The sequence below is a fragment of the Oryctolagus cuniculus genome, chromosome 11 (assembly GCF_051225735.1).
Source record: "Oryctolagus cuniculus isolate XC-2025 breed Fujian yellow rabbit chromosome 11, ASM5122573v1, whole genome shotgun sequence".
In the NCBI taxonomy this organism is placed as follows: domain Eukaryota; kingdom Metazoa; phylum Chordata; class Mammalia; order Lagomorpha; family Leporidae; genus Oryctolagus; species Oryctolagus cuniculus.
This window is the reverse complement of record NC_142877.1, coordinates 67416063-67435625: the sequence shown is the minus strand read 5'-3', so window position 1 is coordinate 67435625 and position 19563 is coordinate 67416063. Positions and strand designations below refer to the sequence as shown.

At 39.5% G+C, this 19563-nt stretch overlaps 1 protein-coding gene and 1 long non-coding RNA gene across 3 annotated transcripts in view; one reads left to right on the top strand and one right to left on the bottom strand.

The window, feature by feature from the left end:
- The window catches only part of LOC149123509 (uncharacterized), a 75804-nt gene extending 71667 nt beyond the window's left edge, over positions 1-4137 (top strand). The window contains exon 3 of the long non-coding RNA XR_016216851.1: positions 4011-4137. This is a non-coding gene — a long non-coding RNA (uncharacterized LOC149123509). The remainder of the gene's footprint in view (positions 1-4010) is intronic.
- LEMD3 (LEM domain containing 3) overlaps positions 1-19563 on the bottom strand; it is a 74926-nt gene that overhangs the window by 36075 nt on the left and 19288 nt on the right. The window contains exon 2 of one of the 2 annotated variants that reach the window (XR_016216839.1): positions 13120-13201. The exons of the other annotated variant lie outside the window; for it this stretch is intronic. The gene's annotated coding sequence lies outside the window, so the exon portion shown is untranslated. The remainder of the gene's footprint in view (positions 1-13119; positions 13202-19563) is intronic. 2 annotated transcript variants of the gene reach the window in all.

The following is a 19563-nucleotide window of genomic DNA, read 5'->3' as shown; positions in this document are numbered from 1 at the left end:
TTGGTTAACCCCCCAAATGGCACTACAGCCGGAGCTGCACCGATCCGAAGCCAGGAGCCGGGTACTTCCTCCTGGTCTCCCATGGAGGTGCAGGGACCCAAGCACTTGGGTCATCCTCCACTGCCTTCCCCGGCCACAGCAGAAAGCTTGACTGGAAGAGGAGCAACCGGGACTAGTACTTGGCACCACAACTGGGACTACAACCCGGGGTGCTGGCGCCGCAGGTGGAGGATTATCCAAGGGAGCCACGGCGCCAGCCATTGAATATTCTGACTTCTCTTCTCATTAAACTATCTTGACTGCAAATATCAATTTCCTAGAATGTTTAATTAGATCCCTCCAAGTCTTCCAAGACTGCCCATCAAATTTTGCTTCAAAGAACTAATTCTTATAATGTGGTACTTACTTACCTAGAAAACATTCATGATTTATTTTATTTGTTTGAAAGACACAGAAACAGCAAGACACAAAGCAATAATCTTATAACTGCTGGTCCACTCCTCAAATGTCCCTAACAAGCCAGCACCAGGCCAGACCAAAGCCAGGAGTTAGCAACTATGAAAGACTCAACAAGGAGATTTTTTAGGACCTTGAACATTTTTTAAAAAGTTTTTTTCAACTTTTAATAAATATAAATTTTGAAAGTACAACTTTTGGATTATAGCAGCTTTTTCCTCCATAACCTCCCTCCCACCTGCAACCATCCCATCTCCCGCTCCCTCTCCCATCCCATTCTTCATCGATTTTCAATTATCTTTATTTACAGAAGATCAACTCCGTATATACTAAGTAAAGATTTCAACAGACTGCACCCACACAGACACACAAAGTATAGAGTACTGTTTGAGTAGTAGTAGTTTTACTGTTAATTCGCACAGTACAAGACATTAAGGACAGAGATCCTACATGCAGTGACTCAGTTGTTGATTTAACAACTGACACTCTTATTTATGATGTCAGTAATCACTTGAGGCTCTTGTCATGAGCAGCCAAGGCTATGGAAGTCTCTTGAGTTCACAAACTCCAGTCTTATTTAGACAAGGCCACAGTCAAAGTGGAAGTTCTCTCCTCCCTTCAGAGAAAGGTACCTCCTTCTTTGATGGCCCGTTCTTCCCACTGGGATCTCACTCACAGAGATCTTTCATTTAGGTCATTTTTTTTTGGCCAGAGTGTCTTGGCTTTCCATGCCTGAAATACTCTCATGGGCTTTTTAGCCAGATCCGAGTGCCTTAAGGGCTGATTATGAGGCCAGAGTGCTGTTTAAGACATCTGCCGTTCTGAGTCTGCTGTGTATCTCGCTTCCCATGTTGGATTGTTCGATCCTTTTTAATTCGGTTAGTATTTGCAGACACTAGTCTTGTTTATGTGATCCCTTTGACTCTTAGTCCTATCATTATGATCAATTATGAACTGAAACTGATCACTTTGACTAGTTACATGGCATTGGTACATGCCACCTTGATGGGATTGAATTGGAATCCCCTGGCACGTTTCTAGCTCTACCATTAGGGCTAAGTCCGAGTGAGCATGTGCCTAACTGTACATCTCCTCTCTTATTCCCACTCTTATATTTAACAGAGATCACTTTTCAGTTAATTTTAAACGCCTAAGAATAACTGTGTGTTAATTAAAGAGTTCAACCAATGGTATTAAGTAGAACAAAAAAATACTAAAAGGAATGAGGTAGTAAGTTGTTCCTCGACAGTCAGGATAAGGACTGATCAAGTCATTGCTTCTCATAGTGTCCGTTTCACTTTTACAGGTTTCCTTTTAGGTCTTCAGTTGTCACAGATCAGGGAGAACATATCATATCTATTCCTTTGGGACTGGCTTATCTCACTCAGCATGATGTTTTCCAGATTCCTCCATTTTGTTGCAAATGACTGGATTTCATTTTTTTAACTGCTGTATAGTATTCTATAGAGTACATACCCATAATTTCTTAGTCTTCTGTTGATGGGCATTTAGGTTGATTCCATGTCTTAGCTATCGTGAACTGAGCTGCATAAACTGAGGTGCAGACAGTTCTTTTATTTGCCAATTTAATTTCCTTTGGGTAAATTCCAAGGAGTGGGATGGCTGGGTCATGCGGTAGGGCTATACTCAGGTTTCTGAGGAATCTCCAAACTGTCTTCCATAGTGGCCTTACCAGTTTGCATTCCCAACAGTGCATTAGTGAGCCTTTTCCCCCAAATCCTCCCCAGCATCTGTTGTTGGTAGATTTCTGTATGTAAGCCATTCTAACCAGGGTGAGGTGAAACCTCACTATGGTTTTGATTTGCATTTCCCTGATGGCTAGTGATCCAACATATTTTCATGTGTCTGTTGACCATCTGGATTTCCTCTTTTGAAAAATGTCTATTTAGGTCCCTGAGCATTTATTTATGTTTATATATAAGGTAATATATTTTTATATTATTAATATATATTTAAAATGTATGTTGTTGAAAGGGAAACTGTCAGAAAGAGAGAAAGAAAGAGACATCAATCTTCCATCTGCTGGTTCAGTACTCAATAGCTCCAACAGCCAGGTTTGGGCCAGGGTGAAAATCAAGAGCCAAAAAGTCCACCCTGGTCTCTCCCATGGGTGGCAGCAGCTCAAGGACTTGGACTATCTCCAACTGCCTTCCCAGGCACATTAGCAGGAAGGTCAATCAGAAGCAGAATAGCTGGGACTCAAAAAAAAAAAACAACAACAACAACAAAAAAAAAACTCAAACTCGAATTCTGATATGGAATGCCAGCATTGCAGGCAGTGACTTACTCTACAATACCACAATGTTGGCCCCCAAGTTTTAATGTTTTTACTCAGAGAGTTGGGAGGGTATGTTATCTAGATCATGCTTTAAAAGAAAAGCACATGTAACAAAGGGCACCTTACTTTCTGACTGAAGAGTCCTAGGCAATTAGAGAATAAATGATCCACTATTCATGACCCAGAAAACTAGACAATAGTACATCCAGGTGTTTCCTCTGGATCAACACAACCAGCTTCAGTCTGCTACAACATTCCTCTGTTCTGTATATGTACACAAAGATATTCTCCCAGGAAAATGCTGAGTCTTTTTGTTTCTCTGGTCATCTTCAAACCTAAATGTCTTCCTTCTTCATTCTGTCTTGAAAGTCCAGTTTGCAGCTATGCCACACCCATGAAAGATGCTAACTGCCTCCTGCAGTTTATTATGGCTTTCCTCTTTGCAAAACCACTAAGTATTTATGCTCACAGCATCTTTAGTACCCTTTATTATAATTTCATATTTGATAGTTTATTTGTCCCAAAACTGCAAAATCTCTACCTATCTCAATGCCCTGTAATTATTAGGTGCTAAGTATATGCTGAACAAATAAAAGCCTGAAGGGATATTGCAGTCTCCTACACTAACAGCTTCTAGCTTCACCACTGCCTGAAAAGTACTATAGCTCTATTATATAACTCTCTCCTTTGACTAAAAAGGAAATTACATTCACTGAATGTAATTTACTGAGAATACATCATTTTGTCCTCATAGCACTATTTTTTTTAGAGATTTATTTATTTGAAACTCAGAGTTACACAGAGAGAGAAGGAGAGGCAGAGAGAGAGAGAGGTCTTCCATCTGCTGGTTTCACTCCCCAACTAGCCACAATGGCCAGAGCTGTGCCAATGCAAAGGCAGGAGCCAGGAGCTTTTCCGTGTGTCCCACATGGGTGCAAGGGCCCAAGGACTTGGGCCATCTTTTACTGTTTCCCAGGCCATAGCAGAGAACTGGATTGGAAGTGAAGCAACCAAGACTCAAATCAGCACCCATATGGGATGCTGGCACTGCAGGCGGCAGCTTTACCAGCTATGCCACAGCGCCAACGCCAGCACTATTATTCTTAAAAAACATATATGTATTCAAATTCAGTTTCACTGTAAAGATTCATAGTAAATATTAAAACCATTTTTTTTAATTTGGGAGCAATCACTGTTTATTAACTTATCAGATTACAAAAAAATCATGGTGGATACTGTTCTTCTCTGTTGTCAGCATCTACACCTTCTACTAAATAGGAGGTCTCCTTCATCCACTGGTTCACTCCCCAGTTGGCAGCAACAGCCAGAAGAAGATAACTTGAAGTGTCACAGTAAGTTATTTGCTTCCTTGAAGTGCTTTCCAACAGAGATTTCTTGAATCATATCCTCCAGGCAGATGATGCCATATTTACCAAGAGATGGAACAGCAGAGGATTATCTGTTAAAGTAATCTACTTCTTACTGATTTTGCCAAAACCACTTGTAAATCAGTTCATTTACTGACTAAAGATGTGGGTACCTCTATGCAATACATGGTTCCATCTTCTCAGACTGTTCACTGAAGGTTTGTTGCCACTGATGATGTGGCAAAGATGAAGGGTTTTTTAAATACCCACATGTAATCATACCATCTAAGAACGAACAACTGCTAATATGGTTAGGATCTGTCCCCTGCTTACCATACCTGGAAATATGTAACTGTACTATCTTCTTCTAAATGAAAACTATGTATTTACTCATGTAGATATGCAGATATTATCCTATCATAGCTATCCAATTATTTCCTAGGTTTGGAGTAAAACTACTAATTAAATACATATTTTAAGCTTTACTGTATATTTCCTCCCTATAGTTTTGCCAAAACTCAGTGAATATTATTTCTTATTTTTGCAGCTCTAGACACAAATATTACTTTGTGTTTCACTATTACATTACTCTTAGATGTTCATGTCTCTGTTTTTGGAATTACCTTTTGAGGTCCTTATCTCACTGACTTCAAGAGTTTGTCTGAAAACCCCTACTTAATAGCATTTTCTCAGTATGCTTAAAATTTTAAGTATATTAGGCAGTTTACTGTATGATCTAGCTTTTAAATTTATCTGAATCCCAAGGCAAGTTATCAATAATGTGTTGTCCTATTGAGGCTCTTATCCCACTATATTTTCATTCCTTGTAACATTTGCTGTATTCTAACCTCTGGTTGGTCCCATTTGTCTTGGTGCTTGGCAAGTAATAGCTTTTCAGTTATTATTTTTGAATATTTGTATATATAAGTGATTTGCATGTGCCAGGCTCTTTTGTGATTTGTGTTTGGGTCAAGGATTTCTCATTCTTTCTCTAAAAAATAATCCAGTTCCTCACTGCAGCTGCCTCTTTACACCAGAAAGAAAACTGCCACTGCCTGATTAAATTAATTCTTTTTTTTGGCACTGGCTGCTGCTGCTGAGCTTTAGATTTACAAGAATTTATAAGAATCACTACGTGTATGGTTTTGGTTAGAGATCAATGTTTATTTTTTTAGGAATAAAGTAAGCTTATCTTCTTTTAAAAGCCATATATGGAAGGTGTCAATCCATTGATCAAAAACAACAAACATCATATGATCATTGTTTTTAGATGAACTTGGGGTATGTGTACAATTTTCAAATACTTTGAGTCCTAATTAGAAGTATTTTTATATCTAAAGCTGAAAAAAAAATCCCTGCATATTTTTCTACTTTCTTAAAGAAGAAAAAATTTTGTTTGTAGATGTCACCATTTATTATACTAGATGGTTTATGCCAAGCACACATTGTGACTTTTAGACTAGTGTCATCTTTAAGTTTCTACTTGGCCTTGCATTATATTCTTGGATATCGCATCTCGCAATTGTGACATTCTCTTGCACAATGTCCAGAGACACAAATTGGTTAGGTCACTCCCTTGAGGTGAATACTGTTTAGTACTTGGGATTCAAAACAATGAGATTCAGGGGCCGGCATGGTAGCATAGTAGGTAAAGCTGATGCTTTAAAGGGCTACAAGGCCTTGGCTGAAACCAGCAGTGTGGAACTCCATCAGGGTCTCCCATGTGCATAACAAGCGTCCAAACACCTGGGTCATCCTCCCCATTGCCTTACCAGGCACATTAGCAGGAAGTTGGATCAGAACCATAGCAGCTGGGACATGAACCAGTGCTCTGATACAGCAGCTTAACCCATTACACCACAATGCTAGCAACTAAACCTTAAAACTTTAACCTTATGATAAAATGACAAGAATGTGGGTAAGAGGGAAAAAACATTGCCATTATTGAATACAGCAGTCTTTTAGACAAGGAAAAACTTCTTTTCAAACCAAGTTCTCTAATCGTAGTCTAGGAATAAATTTTCCATGATAGATCATAATATAAAGTTCCCCAAGACTATACAGGCAGACTCAATATCTCCTTCTTTCTGCTGCCATGGCACTCAATTCAGATGACCTATATAGAACTTACATATGGCGTCAGCATAAATAGAAATAATTTCTAATTTGGTACTATATGACATCTAATATTTTCAGCTGGCTTCACACTGCCAGATGAATATTCACAATATTCACAAATATTCACTAACATATGTACATGAATGGATTTCAAGAATTTTTGCACCAAAATAAACTTATCTTTCAATTTCATCTTCCACATACTTTTTGAAGTACCACTGGAACAAATGCCTTCTACATGCCAGGTATTCTGCTAGCTATATATTTATAAATGAATAAATATATAACCCTTGCCCTCCACAAGTTCAGTCTAAAGGGCATCAACTCTGCAAACACAAGTTTTAAAACTATAAAGATTTCTTAATCTTAAAGCTTAGTTTTTATCTCAGAAAAACTCAAGTCATCTACAGAATTAAATTCAGCTGCCTGAGGGCCAACGTTGCAGTGCACTGGGTAAAGCCACTGCCTGAGATGCAGTTTGTGTTCTGGCTGCTCCAATTGCAATCTAGCTTCCTGCTAATGTGCCTAGGAAAAGCAGCAGAAGATGGCTCAACTGTTTGATCCCTGTCACCCATGCAGGAGACCAGGATGAATCTCCTGGATTCGGCCTGGCCCAATCCTGGAAGCTTTGGCCATATGGGGAGCAAATGAGCAGATGGACAATTTCTCTCTCTTTCATTATCTGTGTGTGTGTGTGTGTCTGTCTCCTTCTTTCTATGGAAATCTGACTTCTACATAAATAAATCTTAAAAAAATAAGTTAATTTATTAATGTAATTAATAGGTTTGCTAATTAGTTAATTCAGCTACCTGAATGATCAGTTATCTCTCTGGGTTTCACCTTTTTGTAAACAAGATACAAATCACACCTTCTAGCATTGAAAGTTTAAACAGAGCATAATTATAAGTGAAGGTGGTAGTAGCGGGTGGGACGTTCTGAAGGGTGAGGTGTAATGTTTCCAACAGTGCAGAGTACTGCACCTGTGGGGCAAACACGTCTGCCTTTCACCATTAGCTAGACTGATCTAAAAATGGACCGGGGGAACAAGGCAGGACATTCTTTTGTAACACAGCATTTTGTTCATTTGCTCTCTGAAAGTTCTCCAATTGCTTCACTGCTTTATTAAATATATGTTCACTCTACACACAGTACAGTTCATTTAATATATGCTTAATGAATTACTGTGATATTGAGATTAAATTAGCATTACAAATAGAGAAGTTTGTCAACAAAAATCTTCCATTACTATCTACTCTATAAAACCTGCTTAATAAATTCTTTTACTTTTATTGTTCTACTCTTAATTAAACCTGCAATTGTAATCTCACCTATCTGGATTTACAAATGTACAAACATAAAAACCTACACAGGCATACTCAGTGAAAGAGAAAGGAAGGAGGGCAAGAACTCAACTGCTTCTCCACTTCCCATCACCTGCCATTGTTTAAACAGAGGCAAGAATTCAACGTTATTTCCAAAAACCTATTGCTAAAAAATAAAATGGATTTTTAAAAGAAAAATCAAAAAAAGGTTTAAAATGTAGATATCAAAATATAAAAATATAAAGAAAGCTGAGAACAATGTGTCCAAGAAAATAAAAAAGTCAAACTCAGAATCAAACTTGCCAATCACCTTATTATATGGTTCTCTTAATACATGAAAAAGAACATAACAGCTTATTTCAACCTTGTGATTATTTTAAATTCTCACATTTGCTTACTGTAAAAATGAACATTCCCAGAGAATAATAATTGATATCATACTGTAACTACAGCAACAAAAGTTGTAAGAGACTTTGTATCACAGTCTAGTCGACTAGCATTTATGAAGCTTATTCCATAGGCCATGTACTAAGAACAGGCCACTTTAGTAGTAAAAGAGGAGTTAAATGAGTACCTACAAGATAAAAACTGTTCAAAATCACTGAAGCTACCTATTGTGAAAAAGTCACAACAGAGATGGAGTATTAACTGCACATGAGGGCGCTTTCAGATTAGCTGTAAACGTATATTGCAAATTCTCAGGGCTACAAGTTAAAAAAAAATGCCATAGAGACAAAATGGAATCATATAAAATGCTCAATTAAAACCACAAAAGGAAGAGAAAAGAATGGAAAATAAAAATAGAACAAAGAACAGAGGCAATGTAGAAAACAATAACTATGGTAGGTACTAATCCAACTGTATCAGTTATTACTTTGATCGATAGTCTAAATGCACTAATTAAAAGATCAAAGTGAACCAAAAAATTAAGCCCCAATTATGTCTACAAGAAATCAATATTCACATAGATTAAAAGTAAAAGGATGGAGAAAGATATACCATGTTAATTATAATAAAGTGAGAATAATTACATTAATTTCAGATACAGCAGTCTTCAGATCAAGGCAAATTATCAGGAGCAGAGAGAGATATTCATTACATATTGATAAAGGAGTCGATTCTCCCAAGTAACCCTTAATGTTTATGTGTCAAATAACAAACTATCAAAACAGGCAAGGTCAACACTAACAGAACTGCAAGGAAAAAAGAGATGACCCATTACTATAATTGGAAACTTTAGCACCCCTCTGTCAGAAATGGAAAAAAGAGATGACCCATCGTTATAATTGGATACTTCAGCACCCCTCTGTCAGAAATTAAAAGAGCCAGCATACAGAAAACTAATAAGGATATGGCTGAACTCAAAAAACAACATTAGCCAACTGGATATAATGAAATCCATAGATTACAACCAACCACAGCACAATGCATGGTCTTCTGGAGTTCACAAAGAAATTCACAAGACAGACTCCATTCCAGAAAATACACCTTAACAAACTTAAAAAGAACAAAAATCATATGGTAACGACTTTCAGATCACAAGCGAATTAAGTCAGAGATCTACAGAAAAAAGATAGTTGGAAAATTCCTCAAACACTTGAAGATTAAACAACACACTTCTCAATAACACGCTTCAAAATAAATAAATAAATAAAATCAAGAGAAATTTTAAAATCTTTTGAACTAAATAAAATGAAAACATAACTATTCAAAATATGTGGGATATAGTAAAATCAGTGTTTTAGAGGGAAATTTACTAACAAATGCATGCATTAGAAAAGAATATAAAAATCAATCACAACACTGCACCTTAGAAAACTAGCAAGAGCAAAATAAATGCAAAGTAGGCAGAAGCTGGGGGCGCAGGCATCCCATATGGGCACTGGTTCGAGACCTAGCTGCTCCACTTCTGATCCAGCTCTCTGCTGTGGCCTGGGAAAGCAGTAGAAGATGGTCCAAGTCCTTGGGCCCCTGCACCCGCGTGGGAGACATGGATGAAGCTCCTGGCTTCAGATTAGCGCAGCTCAGGCCATTGCGGCCAGTCAGGGAGTGAACCAGTGGATGGAAAACCTCTCTCTCTCTATCTCTCTTGCTGCCTCTCCTCTCTCTGTGTAACTCTGACTTTCAAATAACAGAAGAAAAGAAATAACAAGAATTAGCAATGCAATTTTAAAAAAATAGGAAACTCAGAGGAAAAAAATCAATGAAACTAAAAGATGGCTCTTTGAAAAGACAGATGAAATTCATAAGCCTTTAGGCATGTTAAAACAAAAGAATGATATAAATTACTAACACTAGAAATAGAAGGAGACATTAAATCCCATGAACATCACAAGGATAATAAAGGAATACTATGAACAACTCTATGCTCACGAATATGATAAATAGACAAATTGCTTGAAAGACAAAATCTTTCAAAACTCACATAGGAAATGAGACAACTGAGTCAATAATTAATAACCTTCAAAAGGGCCGGCGCTGCGGCTCACTTGGCTAATCCTCTGCTTGCAGCACAGGCACCCTGGGTTCTAGTTCTGGTTGGGGCACGGGGTACTAGTCCTGGTTGCTCCTTTTCCAGTCCAGCTCTCTGCTATGGCCCGGAAGAGCAGCAGAGGATGGCTCAAGTGCTTGGGCCCCTGCACCTGCATGGGAGACCGGGAGGAAGTACCCAGCTCCTGGCTTCGGATAGGCACAGCACTGGCCGTAGAGGCCATTAGAGGAGTGAACCAACGGAAGGAAGACCTCTCTCTCTCTCTCTCTCTCTCTCTCTCTAACTCTGCCTGGCATAAATAAATAAATAAAAAAAATAACCTTCAAAAACAAAATGCATCTGATCCAGATGGGTTCACTGGTAAGCCCTACCAAAAATTTAAGTTAGTACTTACACCAATTCTTTACAAGAGCTTTCTTATTTTTTATTTTTTGATTTTTTTTTTTTTTATTTATGACAGGCAGAGTGGACAGTGAGAGAGAGAGACAGAGAGAAAGGTCTTCCTTTCGCCATTGGTTCACCCTCCAATGACCGCTGCGGCCGGCGCACCGCGCTGATCCGAAGCCAGGAGCCAGGTGCTTTTCCTGGTCTCCCATGGGGTGCAGGGCCCAAGGACTTTGACCATCCTCCACTGCACTCCCGGGCCATAGCAGAGAGTTGGCCTGAAAGGGGGGCAACCGGGACAGAATCTGGCACCCTGACCGGGACTAGAACCTGGTGTGCCAGTGCCGCAAGGCGGAGGATTAGCCTAGTGAGCCGTGGCCTAGTGAGCCGTGGTGCCGGCTTTTTTTTTTTTTTTTGACAGGCAGAGTGGACAGTGCGAGAGAGAGACAGAGAGAAAGGAAGAGCTTTCAAAAAAAAAGGTAGAAGCATAGGAAATACTTCTTAATTCATTCTATGAGGCTACATTAGCCAGAAAAAAACATTACAAGAAATTATAAACAAATATTTCATGAACATAGATGTAAAAATCTTCAACAAAATAGCAAATACAGCAATGTATAAAAAGAATAATACACCACAATCAGTTAGGATGTATCCTATGTATGTAGGGCTGGTTCATAATTCAAAAGTCAATTATAGGCCAGGGCCGCGGCTCAGTAGGCTAATCCTCCACCTGCAGCACCAGCACACGGGTTCTAGTCCCAGTCGGGATGCCAGATATTGTCCCGGTTGCCCCTCTTCCAGTGCAGCTCTCTGCTGTGGCTCGGAGTGCAGTGGAGGATGGCCCGGGTACTTGGGCCCTGCACCCACATGGGAGACCAGGAGAAGCACCTGGCTCCTGGCTTCGGATCAGCGCGGTGCACCGGCTGCAGCAGCCATTGGAGGGTGAACCAACGGTAAAGGAAGACCTTTCTGTCTCTCTCACTATCAACTCTACCTGTCCAAAAGAAAAAAAGTCAATTGTAATAACCTATCACATCAACAGGGTAAAGAAGAAAAATCTAATGATCACATCAAAATGCAGAAAATGCATCTGACAAAAATCTAACACTCACTCGTGATTTGAAAACCCTCAGCAAACCAGGAATAAAGACAAACTTCTTCAACTTGATAAAGAATACCCACCAAAAAACATATAGTCAATACCATAGTAAACAGAAACTCAAAGCCTTCCCATTAACATCAAGAACAATGCAAGGCTATCCCCTCTCATTAGTACTTTACAACATAGTGGAAGCCTAGTTAATGCAATAAGAAAGAAAAGTCACAGACTACGATAAGAAAATTTTGTTCACAGCTGATTATATGTATAGAAAATTCAAGAGTCAATAAAAAAACTCTTGAAATTGACGACAAATAACTTACAGCAAGGTGCAGGATGCAAGACTAATACACAAAAGTCAACGTCTGTGGACAGGAAAACTGAATATTGTCAAGATATCAGTTTTTCCAACTTCATCTATAGATTCAATGTGATCTCAGTAAAAAATTCCAATAAGCTATTTCATGGATATCATCAAAATGATTCCAATGTTTATAGAGAAAAGCAGTAGACTCAGAATAGTATAGTCATTAAAATAATTAAAAACAAAGATATAGGACTATAGTATCCAACTTCAAGACCTATCTTAAAGCTACAGTAATTTAAACTTTATAGTACTGATAAAAGAATAGAAAAATAGATCAGCATAGAACCCAGAAAGAGTTCCCCATAAATATAGTCAAGGGATCTTTGACAAAGGAACAAAGTTAATACAATGCAGCAAAGTAGCCTTTTTGATGAACTGGACACACACAACATGTAAAGAAACTTGATCTAGACAGACCTTACAACCTTCATAATAATTAACTCCAAATGGATCACAGATCCAAAAGTAAAACACAAAATTGTAAAACACTTAGAAGATAATATAGAAGAAAATCTAGGCCAGCGCTGCAGCTCAATAGGCTAATCCTCCACCTAGTGGCGCCAGCACACCAGGTTCTAGTCCCGGTCGGGGTGCCGGATTCTGTCCCGGTTGCCCCTCTTCCAGGCCAGCTCTCTACTGTGGCCCGGGAAGGCAGTGGAGGATGGCCCAAGTGCTTGGGCCCTGCACCCCATGGGAGACCAGGAGAAGCACCTGGCTCCTGCCTTCGGATCAGCGCGGTGCGCCGGCTGCAGCGGCCATTGGAGGGTGAACCAACGGCAAAGGAAGACCTTTCTCTCTGTCTCTCTCTCTCACTATCCACTCTGCCTGTCAAAAAAAAAAAAAAAAAAAAAAAAAGAAGAAGAAGAAGAAAATCTAGGTTTGCCAAAGACTTTTAGATACAACTTTAGAGGCATGATTTTTGAAAGGAATGATAAATTGAATTTCATTCAAATTATAATTTTCAGCTCTCTTAAAGACATCATCAAAAGAATAAAAAGAGAAGCCAGATTGTCAGGAAATCATTACAAGAGACATATCTGGTACAGGACTCATCAAAAATATACAAAGAATTATTATAATTCAACAAAAACAACTCCAATAAAAGTCAAAGAACTTGACAGTCATCACACCAAAACAATGACACACTAAAGATGCTCTACATCATATGTCATGAGGGAAATGCAAATTAAAATAATGAGATACTACTACATACCTATCAGAATGATCAAAATCCAGAACATTGACATCACCAAATGCTGGCGAGGATGTAGAGGAACAGGAACTCTCATTCATTGCTGGTGGGAATGCAAAATGGTACAGCCACTTTGGAAGACAGTTTGGTGGTTTCTTAACAAAACTTAAACATACTCTCCCCAGACAATCCAGCGATCACACTCATTATTTACACAAAGGTGAAAATTTATGTCTGCACAAAAAACCTGTATACGAATGTTTATAGCAGCTTTATTATTATAAACACTTGGAAGAAATGAAGATGCCCTTTAGTAGGGGAATGGATAAATAGTATTACATCTAGATAATGGACTATTTATTCATGCTAAAAACAAATGAGCTATCAAATCATGAAAAACCATGAAGGAAGCTTAAATGTATACTACTAGGTGAAAGACACCAGTCCAAAAAGGCTACATACTATATGAGCACAACTATGTAACATTCTAGAAAACATAAAACAGAGAAAATAAAAAGATTAAGGGTTGCTAAAAGTTAGAGGATGAAAATGTAGAACATTGGAAATTTTGAGGGGAATGAAACTACTATGTATATATTAATAGTGGATACAGGTCATCATAAATTTGTCCAAACTAATACATCACAAAGAAAGAATCTTAATGTAAATCACAGACTTTGGGTGAAAATGATGTGTTTGACCAGTTTGTAACAACTGTATTACCCAGATGGGACACATGTAGGGGTGAAGAAATCTCTGTATCTGCTGCTCAATTTTGCTGTGAACTTAAAAGTGTTCTAAAAAATGAAATCTATTTAAAATAAAATAAAAATTAAATCACAGAACTGGTCAAAGATCACTTCAATACCTAAGATTTATTTGTTGAGAACCCCAATTTTAAACGCTGCAGCTTACCAAGAAAAAAATTCTTCTAATTCAACCAAAATTCTTCCTCTCTTGTATTAAACCAGAAGAGTTCCCTTTTCTCCACATCCTTGCCACTCCTGTTATCTTTTGACCTTTCAGTAATTGCCGTTTTAACAAATGAAGTGATATCCCTTTGTGGTTCTGACTTGCATCTGATGATTAGTTGTGTTGAGCATCCATTCATAGACCTGTTGGCCATCTGTATTTCTTCCTTTGAAAAAATGTCTGTTCAAAGATATTATCTATTCACATTTATTTATTTATTTGAAAGGCAGGAAAACAAAGAGGAGGAGAAATGGCAGGAGAGGGAATGGGAAAGGAGTTGGGGGGTGGTGAGTGGGAGTGAGTGAGACATACATATACAACAGACATGGGTCCTCCATCCACTGGTTTACTCCCAAATGGACACAACAGTCAACGCCGGGCCAGACTGAAGCCAGGAACCTGGAACTCCATCCAGGTTTCCCACAAGGGTGTCAGGGATTACAGTACTTGGGCCATCTTCCCCTGCTTTCCCAGGTGCGTTAGTAGGGATCTAGATTGGAAGCGGAGCAACCAGGACATGAACTGATGCCCCCAAATAGGATACTAACATCACAAGCAGCAGCTTAACCTACTGTATCACAACACTGGCCACTCAGATCTTATTGTGCATTCTTAAATTCTTTACATACTCTGGTTATTAACCCCTTGTCAAATGGACAGTTTGAAAATACTGTCTCCCATTCCATAGGCTGTCTTCACTCTGTTACTTCCTGGCAATATAGAATCTTTTTAGTTTGATGAAATCCCATTTGTTTGCTTTTACTTTTTATTTCCTGTGGTTTGGGGATTTTTATCTATTAAATCCTTGTTGACTTCAATATCTTGAACCATTTCCTCTATGTTTTCTTGTAGTAGCTTCATAACTTCAGGTCTTATACTTAGTCTTATATCCATTTTGAGTTGATTTTTGTATATGATGAAAGATAGGAGTCTAGTTTCGTTCTTCTGCATGTGGCTATCCAATTTTCCCAGCACCATTTATTGAAAAGACTGTCTTTTATTCAATGCCAGCTCCTAGCATCTTTTTAAAAACCAGCTGTCTGTATATGTTAGGGTTTACTTCCAGGCTCTCTCTTTAGGGAATTTTCTACCTTGACATTTTCTTTTTACTTGTTAGCATCTCTTTGAGTTTGAAGAATTCCCTTTAGCATATCTTGTAGGACAGTTCTGGTGCTCATAAATTATCATATTTGTTTTGTCTTGCAATATCCTTCTCTCTCGTTAATATCTAAAAGACATTGGGTACAGTATTCTCAGATGGCAATTGTTTCCCTTTTTACTGTGAAAGTTTCATCTCTCTCTCCTCTTTTGTAGGGTTTCTGCTGAGAAGTCAGTAGTCAGGAAAACTCAGACATCCTTATGTATTACCTGTTTCCTTTCTCTTGCTGCTTTGGGAATCCTTTATCTTTGATCTTGGAGGGCTTGATCATGGAGTATAATTGGTTTAGATGAATCTCTCTGGTGACCTCTGACTTTCCTATCTGGGTAATGGTATATATCTGTAGGTTTGGAAAGTTTTCTGTTATTTGCCCTGTGAATGTTTCCTTAAGTCCTTCTTGAACCTCCAATAATGTAGACACTTGCTCTGTTAATGCTATCCCAAAGTTTCCATAAGCTTTCTTCATTCTCCCCATTTTTTCAAATAGCCTTATCTTTCAGCTCATCATTAATTTTTCTTCTGTTTGATCTATTCTGTACTGACGCCTTCAATAATGGGTTTATTTTCACTTGGTATACTTTTCAGCTAAAGGATTTGTTTATTTAAATTACTTCCATCTCTCTATTAAGTTTCTCTAATTATTTCTGCCTTTCTAAGGCTGAGTTTCCTTTCAATAGCTATTTTGAAGTCTGCATCTGAGAATTTGTACATGTCAGCTACTATTTGATTGATTTCTGTACCTTATTGTGCTCATTAAGGCAGTAGTGGTTCCCTGAAAGTTTCTGATGCTTGCTAGACTACAACATCCATGCACTGAGGATTAAAGGTTTTTTTTTTTTTCTTGCAATCATTATGTGGTTTTGTCTGTGCCTGTCTTCCAGAAATTCTAAGCAGTCTTCTGATTGAACCTGTGGACATTTCTACTATTCCAGCATTAGATAGTGACCAGAGCCCAAAACTCACCATGTTCAGCACAACACAGGAGTAGGACCAAGGCCCACACATTGCTACTGACTGCCTGCTACTGAGACAGACTCATTGCTTAAGTATATCGCAACTGGTCACAGGTGATTTTAGCCAGGACCTATCAACTGGAGCCATGGTCTCTGCTTGACACCAGGGTCAGTGCAGAGGCTCCATTTGCAGGCACTGCCTTAGAGACAGGGACCATTAGGATCTGCCCAGTGTTAGACCAACACTAGTTCTAAGCCACAGACCTGTAGCAAGTTTCATGCTGTACTTCCCAGTGGCTAGTGTCCTGGTTCTGGCTCTCTGCTCAAGTGACAGGCTGCCAGGATGGCACTGTGGCATAATGGTGTTAAACAGTCACCTGCAGATCTGGTATCCCTTATGGGCATTGGTTCAAAATCTGTCTGCTCCACTTCTGATCCAGCTCCCTGTTAATGTGCCTGGGAAAGCAGTGGAAGATGGCCCAAGTGCTTAGGGCCCTGCACCTTGTGGGAGACCCAGAAAAAGCTCTTGGCTGCAGGCTGGCCCAGTCCTGGCCATTGTCATCATTTGGAGAATGAATCAGCAGGGAAGGAAGGAGTGAGGGAGGGAAGAAGAGAGAGAGAGGAGGGAGGGAAGGGAATGAAGGAATGAAGGAGAAGGAAAGGAAAGGAGGAAGAGAGGAAGGGAGGAAGGGAAAGAGGGAGGAGGAGAGGGGAGGTGGGGAGGGGAGGAGGGGAGGGAAGAGAAAAGGGGAAGGGGAGAGGAAAAAGGGAGGGAGGGAAGGAAAGGAAAAGGAGGGGAGGAAGGGAAGGAGGGAGGGAGAGGAGGAAAGAAGGAAGGATGGAAGGATGGAAGGATGGATGGATGGATGGAAGGAAGGAAGGGCAGAGGGATGGATGGAGGGAGGGAGGGAAGGAAGAGGCTGTCAAGGCTGACATTAAGCTATGGTGCACCTAAGTCTAATAGCCAGAGTCCTGCACAATCTCTTGGATGCACACCACACTTATGCAAGCTAGTGGTGATAAAGGCAAAAATGAATTCATCCCAAAGTCTACACTTGATGGCAGGACAGATCCAGAGGCTCAATTTGCAAGCTACAGCCTAGTTTCAACATGGCATGCCTAGCACTGAGCTCCAAGGCAAAGCCCTATATTGATTTTCCCACCCAGCTCACCTACAGCTGAAATCTTACTCCAGTAAGGAGAGAGGTGGTAGAGCGAGTTTTTTGCCCACTTGGCTAAGCAGGATTCAAAGGTTGATAGTGCAGGCACTGTCTAGGGACAGGGATCAGCGGCCCTGGACAACACTAGTGGCAGGCCTGGTAGTCCATGGTTGGGACTTAATTCCCTCTCAGGAGCCCACCTAACAAGAAAGAGGTATAGTGTTTCTTCAGCACTGTAATGCTTAAAGCTGAAGGGGGATGCCAGGTATCTCTTTCCTGCCCACCTACTTCAACACATTGTTTCTTACTATTATACTAAAATCAGGCACTGCAGTCTCCCATTTGGATTCCTTAGCTCTAGTGAAGGTCATCTTGAATGTGAACAGCTATTCAAATTTGTATCTCTGTGCACAGAATTGCTGAAACACCTTATTCAGTAGCCATCTTGCTCTGCCTCCTGTTTAACAGTTCAAATAACTATCACCAGGTTTAGTTTTGTGGAGCAGAAAGATAACATGCAAACAAGAAAAACCAGAGAAAATCTACAGAGGAATAAAAATGTAAGAAAAATGTAGTAGTTTCCACTCCATTCATCTAGTGAGGAGAAGGAATACAGTTCTAATAAAAATGGAAAGGGCATTTTACTCATAAACAACTTATTTTTCTTATAATATGCTTTAAGCAATGGCTCTCCATTTTCAGTAAAAAGATCTCATCATTTACATCAAGATTTTCAGATCCCTACAATGGTACTTTTGATATTCACTAAGATGACAAAATTCTACCATGAATACAGTAGTTTTTGTATACTAACCATAGCAACATTGCTATACAATTGAAAATAAAAGGGGCGGGTGCAGTGAGGTAGCAGGCAAAGCCCCGGCCAGCAGTGCCAGCATCTCATATGGGCACCAGATGTGGGTTCTAGCCCTAGCTGCTCCACTTTGGATCCACAAAGCAGGTAAAGCAGTCACCTGCAGTGCAGGCATCCCACATGGGTGCCAGTTCAAACTCTAGCTGCTCCACTTCCAATCCAGCTCTCTGCTATGGCCTGGGAAACCAGAAGAAGATGGTCCAAGTCTCCCATGTGGGAGACCCAGAAGAAGCTCCTGGCTCCTGGCTTCAGATCAGCACAGCTCTGGCCATTGCGGCCAATTGAGGAGTGAACCAGTGATGGAAGACTCTCTCTCTCTCTCTGCCTCTCCTTCTGACTTTCAAATAAATAAATAAATCTCAAAAACAAAAAAAAAAAAAAAAAAAAAAAGAAGAAGAAAGAAAAAGAAAAGAACAACACATTATGAGATAATTTCAATATTTTTAACAGGTGCAGTTCCCCAAATATTATCAGTCCACAGTTAAAAACTACCATCATAAATTCTAGTTGAAAAACATAGGCAACCCAGCTACTACAAATTTAGGAGTAAAGAACGATTTAGAGTCTGGCACCGCAGTTCAATAGGCTAATCCTCCACCTAGCGGCGCCGGCACACCAGGTTCTAGTTCCGGTCGGGCGCCGGATTCTTTCCCGGTTGCCCCTCTTCCAGGCCAGCTCTCTGCTGTGGCCAGGGAGTGCAGTGGAGGATGGCCCAAGTGCTTGGGTCCTGCACCCCATGGGAGACCACGAGAAGCACCTGGCTCCTGCCTTCGGATCAGCGCGGTGCGCCGGCCATGGCACACTGGCCGCGGCGGCCATTGGAGGGTGAACCAATGGCAAAGGAATACCTTTCTCTCTGTCTCTCTCTCTCACTGTCCACTCTGCCTATCAAAAAAAAAAAAAAAAAAAAAAAAAAAAAAAAAAAGAACGATTTAGAGAGGTTGGGCTAATATCTGATTCTATATTGGCTCAATCCTCACCAAAGATAACCACATTATCAAAGTTTACCATAAAATTACATAATCTTTTTTTTCAATTTTTTTTAATTTTTTTTAACTTTTATTTAATGAATATAAATTTCCAAAGTACATCTTATGGATTACAATGGTTCCCCCCCACCATAACTTCCCTCCCACCCACAACCCTCCCCTTTCCCTCTTCCTCCCCCCTTCCATTCACATCAAGATTCATTTTCAATTCTCTTTATATACAGAAGATCAGTTTAGCATATATTAAGTAAAGATTTCAACATAATTAAAATTCTAGTGTATTGTTAATAATAAATTCTATTATCAAAAGATATTCCCTAATATTTAGTTAAAAGAAGGTGAATTGAGGAAACTGGGG